The sequence below is a fragment of the Cetorhinus maximus genome, unplaced genomic scaffold, assembly GCF_964194155.1.
Source record: "Cetorhinus maximus unplaced genomic scaffold, sCetMax3.hap1.1 HAP1_SCAFFOLD_3749, whole genome shotgun sequence".
Classification (NCBI taxonomy): Eukaryota; Metazoa; Chordata; class Chondrichthyes; order Lamniformes; family Cetorhinidae; genus Cetorhinus; species Cetorhinus maximus.
The window spans coordinates 15,942-22,974 of NW_027599655.1; the positions used below are offsets into that span (position 1 = coordinate 15,942).

At 45.8% G+C, this 7,033-nt stretch overlaps 1 pseudogene; it reads left to right on the top strand.

The window, feature by feature from the left end:
* The first annotated feature begins 3,298 nt into the window (after positions 1-3,298).
* On the top strand, positions 3,299-6,317 carry LOC144678181 (histone H3.3A-like; annotated as a pseudogene).
* Positions 6,318-7,033: the final 716 nt, after the last annotated feature.

The following is a 7,033-nucleotide window of genomic DNA, read 5'->3' on the forward strand; positions in this document are numbered from 1 at the left end:
TCTGGTGACAAAAGTTTTCTCAGAGAGGTAGACTTTAAGGATCTTGCTAAAGATGAGAGGGAGCTGGCGAAGTGGAGGGGTTTAAGGAGGGAGTCCAGAATTTTAGACCAGGATAGCTGAGTGCACGGTTGTCAATGCTGTAGAGATTAAAACCCGGAATGCACAAGATGGCAGAAGAGCAGCAATCTGGAAGTTTTGTTGGGCTGGAGGAGGTTACGGAGAAATGAAGAGGTGAAGTCATGGAGAGATTTTAAAGTAAGGATGAGGGTATTAAAATTGAGGCATTTCCGGGGGAGGAGCCAGTGTCGGTCAACAAACACGGGGGTGATTAGTCAACTGGACTAGATTCAGGTGAAGTTCCAGGCAGCAGAATTTTGGATGAGCACAGGTATGTGTGGGGTGGAAGATGGGAGGCCGGCCAGGGGAACACTGGAATAGTCAAGCCGAGAGTAAACAAAGGCATGGATGAGGGTTTCAGCAGCTGATGAGCTGAGGCAGGTTCACAGTTGGCCGATGTTTAGGATGTTCAAGTACTGAGTGTTCATCTGATAACAGCCTGTCAGTCTGTCTAATATCATGTAGTTATATCAGAGACATTAGGGGTAAAATGGATACAGCGTCAGCCATTATTGTTCAATATTAGGATTGTTACTGTGTCTGTATCTCTGGAACATTATGTCGCTGCGGGACTTTTCACATTTCACTGCAATCAGAAGCTGAACAAAATGTCCCAGACTGTGGCCAAGGACTGAGACCCTTTAAAGCTGACATTTGCCCCATTAAGTCGCTCAATTGGGATAATTCCCTGCAGGATATTTACTGTTCATGAACCATTAATATCAATAATTCCTGTCACTGGGTTCACTGAGAGGGATGGAGAGTCAGTGAACAGACCGGAGTGTCACAGTTGTTCTGTTCCTGACTCTCTCCCTCCCGGTCTTTTAGTGAGGATCCGGTCTCCCAGGGAATGTGTTGTCCCCAATTCCGCCCGATTACCGTCTTTTAACACTGAGTGAACTGACAGTTGTCAGTACCTCCAGTATCGGGATCCTGGTAAGTTCATTGTGGTTCAGTGTTTAGACAACACATTAACAAACAAGGTTCACAGAACATATCATAACTCAGATTCAGGAGGGGATCAGACACGGGGGCAATCTGCGCTCTCTACCTTCTGATTCAGGTTCCTGAACGTTGCGGAAAAATAAATGATATTTGCTGCATTGTTGATGTTGTGGTCGGAGGGCCCAACAGATGAGGCGTTTTACTTCCCTGTGTCGTGCAAGATTATCAGAAGATTGTAGGTTGGAGTCCTGCAATTTGTCCTATGATCATTTGACGCAGATAAATTGTCGTGTACAGAAGTTCTCGCACACTTTGTGTGTAGAATTCTTTTTTCTAATTCCCTCGGTAAAAACTCTGGCTTTAACTCATTGACGGTGGCACTGGGTCCGAGATTCCCAGTCAGCGGAAATAGTTTTGGGCTGATCTTACATGTTCAAATTTACAAAAAAATGTATCGAATCTCTCCTGCAATCATGAGGAAAGATCTCGGCAAAGGAATAGTCAGTGGGTTAAATGTAGGGACTGAGCTGTGGTTTAGTGTCGGGAATTGAAGAGGGTCAGGAGTGAGTTCAAGAGACAAACAGATTTACAGAGGAAGAAAACTGAAAGATTGGCGAGGAGGAAGAGAGAGGAATATGAATGCCCTTCACCATCTTTCAAATTTTATTCAATGAAAGATCAAAAGAGAAAATAACATCTGTACCAAGGAGATGCTGATAGTGCAGAGACCAGAAAATAGAGCTGGAATTAGGAGAATCATCGTGTTCACTGAGAGAGAGGCGATGGGATAAGAAAAGAAAAGTTGCGAGGGGGCGTGGATGAATGGCTGGATCCTGAATAGCTGCCGTCCAAAAGCAATGGAAATAAAGGAAAAAATACATTTAATAAATGAACAAAATGGTGGCAGATGTTATAATGTAAATTACTCTGTCATGTTACACTCACTGTTTACAAGATACTCGTTTACTGTCAGATTATTAATGAATTCTGCCTCGTTAGTCATTACTAAATCGAGTGTGGCCGGTTCCTCTCGGTTTTAAAATACCTTTTTTCAGCAAACTGTCCTGGGTTCAAGCTACCAATTCACTGATTTCACTTAAATTCCGATTCAGCCCAGTTTAAGTGAAAGAGCCACCGTCGGATGTTCGGACTCATAGGGAACTGTCGGCTGACTGTTGGTGTGAAGGGCCTTTCCTCTCAAGGAACTTTAATATTCCGGGATCTCTGAAAACAACCGCTGTTCCTGAATCTCCCTGTCGCTGAGACCAAATCTTTATCTGCAATCTCTCCTGTTTATAAAACAATGCCCAAGACATTTCGTGTGTTTCCTCTTAATAAAGATAATAGGACTACGATTACTCACCATCGGGGAACTGAACCCCGGTCTCGTGTGTGACAGGCGGGGATACTAAGCACTATACTAACGAGGAACGACTGAACTTTGGCACAGAGAAGAAAAACCTGGGGTTAACTTCACTCAGTAACAAATGAAAATGCTGAAGTGGCAAAATGTGGGACTGGAGGGGGCTTCCAACAGTTGTTTCCGAGACTTCTGATTGAAGTCGCTGTTGTTCAATTGCTGTCAGGAACTTATGATGCTTAATAACCCACAAATTGATAGATTTGTTGAATGAAAGAAATTAAATTGTCCTCCGATCAGCACATTCATATCGTGAAACATTCCTCTTTTCTGTAGTGTCTCGGTTTATCAATGGGAAAATCTGACCGCCAGTGAGATCCGCGGATGTAATACTCACACCAAACTTCCAGGGAAGTTGCCAATATGGGGAATTGTCAGTGAATACGCGGCACACGCCTATGCTCAATCATGCGCACGACTGAGGAAAAAATGTAAATTCTGCACCTGCAGTGAAAGTCTAGGAGAGTTCGGAGACAATGAAAATGTCATCAATTCAGGTTATCTGTTTTGTGGCGAATCCTGGCAAAATAACACTCTTTCTGACCCCATTTTGGGACTTTTAATAATGATAGGTATTTATTTTTCCTCTTGAAACATTTCCCGACCTGGAACCCAATGAGGGGAAAAAAATACCCAAATGTTAAAATGAAAGGTGAATATATTTATGTTCACCCTGCACTGATGGGGGAATACCCCCCTGCCCCCTGTCATTAATGTGTCCAGCCTCCTGCTGGGCCGCCGTCTTGCATTTGTGCAGCAGCTGTTTATTATTCTGTTCAGCTCTGTCTCTCCCGTCACTGGCTCTCCATCCTGTCGATGGCGCTGTCTCATGAACTCCGAGAAGGTAACGCATTCGCTTATTAAAATCACAAGACAAAGGCTTTTTGAGTGAAACATTTGGACCCAGACCGAGTGTTTAATTCACCACCCAGCAGCTCCTGGGAATCACATGCAATGCATTCAATTGCTTTTTAAATGCCTGGTTACTGGTTGATATATGCCCTCATCCTTGACTGTTTCAATGACATTCAAGTATAAAGGCTTCCTCCCGTCTGCTATAGAAGTTGCGCCCCTGCAGCTTGAGTTGTGCAGGACATCACTAGTGAAGATTGCATGTACCAGGCGACTTATAACCAGGTTTCTCTTTTCTACATTTTTCAGAGTCTCCAATTTTTCTGGTGCTACAAAACACATTTGACGATGTTGCAGTTCCACCTTCTCGTGCCCAGGGTTCTGAAAGTTAGGGAATTAATTTGAGACCCTGATAGTCCGATGGCTGCAAATGTCTGTTGCTGCTAAAAGATGATGGGATGTGAAAACTAGACAATGTGATTTCATTTCCTGAGTGAATTGTACTTGCGTCAAATCTCCTTTCCCACTCCCATACTTCAATCCTGCCTCCAGCAGGTATCCTTTGTGTGAAAATGGATTCTTGAGGGCCCTGTAACTTTGTAATTTCGGCATTCATGTGTGTTTGATTGGCAGTTACCCCCTGAGGTCTGCATAATGCTCGGAATAACTGCTGGTCTGTTTGCAAAATATTTTTTTAAATGTTTCAGTGATGGACATTGAACCATCGTAAAGATCGATTCAAAGCGTGATCTCTGCGATTTCTCATTTAAATTCCCAACCCGGAGACAAGAATAACTCAAAGCTTCGAGTCTGAACTAGGCAGGCCACTATATGCCTTACAGAGCGGTAGAGCAAGGACTTTCTTCATTCTCTCCGATGTAACATCCCTGACAAGGCCGTCATCCCCATCCCTTGAGAAAGGTTAAGAGACAACCACATTTCTGCAGGCCAGACTGGGTAAGGACAGCAGGTTTCCATCCCTAAAGGACATTTATGAACCTGATGGTTTTTTTTACAACAACTGATGATAGTCTAATGTGGGTCAGCATTATTTAAATTAGTTTTATATCGCAGAATTTCTCAACTGATTTGAAATTCGATCAGCTGCCGTAGTTGGATTTGAACCTGCGTCCCCTGAATATTAACCTCCCTGGATTACTAATCCAGTCACATGTCCAGAGAAAAAGGCCAGTCAATTAATGTAGGCCCCAGTCTCTCTGATCCACTGCTTGTGAGCATATTCTCGGGAATGTCGAGGGTGAGGACATGATGTGAACTCTCAGTGTGACCTAAGTTCACATAATGGAGGGAGGGTTCCACAAACACTCATCCACTTTTCATCTTCAGACCTGCTGTCAATTGCGATTGTCCATGCCCTCCAAGGGACCAAAAATGCCCCGCATGAGCTTTTCAGGATTCACAGCTTCAATGGAAAGAGGAAACTCGCAGATTACTTTATCTTGCTCCCCAGACAAATCCAAGGGCTATAAATTCAGAAGCCGTAGAGGGGGCGGGGGAACGGGGGCGGGGTGGGGGGTGGGGGGTTGGGGGGACGGGGGGGGCGTCGGTTTGCGGGGATGATCCACGTGAATTTCACTACATTCAATGGCAGAATCTCTATTGACACAAATCTGTTTTCAGGCGCCTCAAACAATTCATCATAATGTGCAGGGTCCCGGCAATCACACACTGTAGAGGAAGCTGCTGATCTGTGGAGTGCAGCATGGGACAGAGAATTCTTACCCAGCTTGTCACACAGAGGACATGTTCGTACCTTGGCCCAGCTGTTCAATTGAGCCCGAGGTCTATAGTTCTCTACACACAGGATAACATTCTCCTGTCGCACGGCTTCCATTTCAGCCTGTCACACTCAGTAGCTGAACTCTAGTATGTATGGAGGTGGATAAAGTGATGTTGGATCTGCGATGCTGGACTGCGCATGTGCATTACCCAACCATGTGAGTTCTGCTGTTACCAAGTGAAGTCCAGCAGAATGTGGCTGTGAAAGCAGCTGGTGAGGGGCTCTGTGTCTCATGGGCCTGATGTGGCTGTTTTCATTCTGACCGGGGGCTAAACGTTGAGTCTCAGCCTCCTGCTGCCTTTCCTCCTTCCCTCTGGCTGCCTCACTCGGCACCTTTCCGCTGTCACTGTACAGAGTGTCGGTTTCACCAATGCTGAGCACCGCTCGGTGCCACAGGTGGAGGTTCACACGGTCCTGGTGGTAGATGGTTCCTCCTCCTCCTCATCCTCCAGCTTGGCCATTAAGCCTGCAAACAGCAGTCGGCTAGTCTCCAACCCAGGCTAGGGTGAATGACACTGTTTTCCCTTTCTCTGTGGAGGGCCACTCCCATTGCCATGGTGACCAGCGGCAGGAGGCTGCGCACTGACCTTGGTCTTCACTTTTTCACCTTCTGTGCGCTCGCTCCTGCAGCCCGGTCAGCAGCAGCGTCCAGCTGCAGATCAACAGTGTGCTGGGCGGTCTTCAGCTCCTTCTTTAACTCTGCAAAAGGAATATCTGAATGTCTCCGAAATCAGTCAATTCACACATATAGGATTGAATAAAAGGGTTCTTTGTTTATTGCAGCTATTAGTATCTGCCTCTGTAAATCCACCAGCGGCAAAGCGCCCAGGAAGCAGCTGCCACCAAGGCAGCCCGGAAATGTCCCTCCACTGGCGAAGTGAAGAAATCTCATCGCTACAGGCCGGGTACAGTCGCGCTCCGAGAAATCCACCGATACCAGAATTCTACCGAATTGCTTATCCGCAAACTGTCCTTCCAGCGCCTGGTAGGGAAATTGCCCAGGGCTTCGAATCTGACCTGAGGTTTCAGAGTGCGGCAATTGGAGCATTTCAGGATGCCAGTGAGGCCTACTTGGTTGGCCTGTTTGAGGACTTTAACCTGTGTGCCATCCATGCCAAAAGAGTGACCGTAATGCCCAAAGACACCCAGATTGCACGACGGAACCGGGGGCAGCGTGCTTAAACTCTTTGCTTCATCACATTTCCTCCAGACTATTTTGAAGTCACATTAAAACATTTTCTAAAACATTATTGGACCTTAGGTTTGTCTTCTTGTGGGGGCTGGGCCTTTATTTTGTATTTTTGTTAGTTTTGGGTGTTGATCGTGACTTAATGAGGAAATAGCGAAAGATTTTGTAAACATTCCTTCGAACTCTTGGCTCAGGTTGCAAAATAAACATTAGTATCTTTACAAAAAATGAAATGGTCGAGTTTGACCTATACATGCACGTCTAATCGGAGGTATTGAAGAAATGATTGTTCAGAGTGATTTTTTAAGCAGTTTTCTGGCTAGTATTACACTCTACGTTGTTCGCCATGACCCCAGGCCTATTCAATAACCTCACTTTTCCCTGTCACTGCGGCCTTCTCGATGTTACAGTCGGAGAAAATAAAGAACAAATCTTACCGCTTAATCTCAAAATTTTCCCCAAGACCTTCCCTCACCCCTTCTATTTGACAGTGCGCGCCCCCACCTTCCTCTCGATCTTTCTTGTCGCTCACCGCAGACAGCGGCTCGATCCTGGTCAGCAGCTCCACGATCCAGAAAACCAGACATAACTTTCGGGTCGCTGAGGCTGGATCTGCCGGGGACGCCGAGTGCTCGGCAGCAATAAGGTCACTGATGTCCAGATGGCCGAAAGGGATTGTAATAATAATGGGCAAAGCCTGATAGGAACC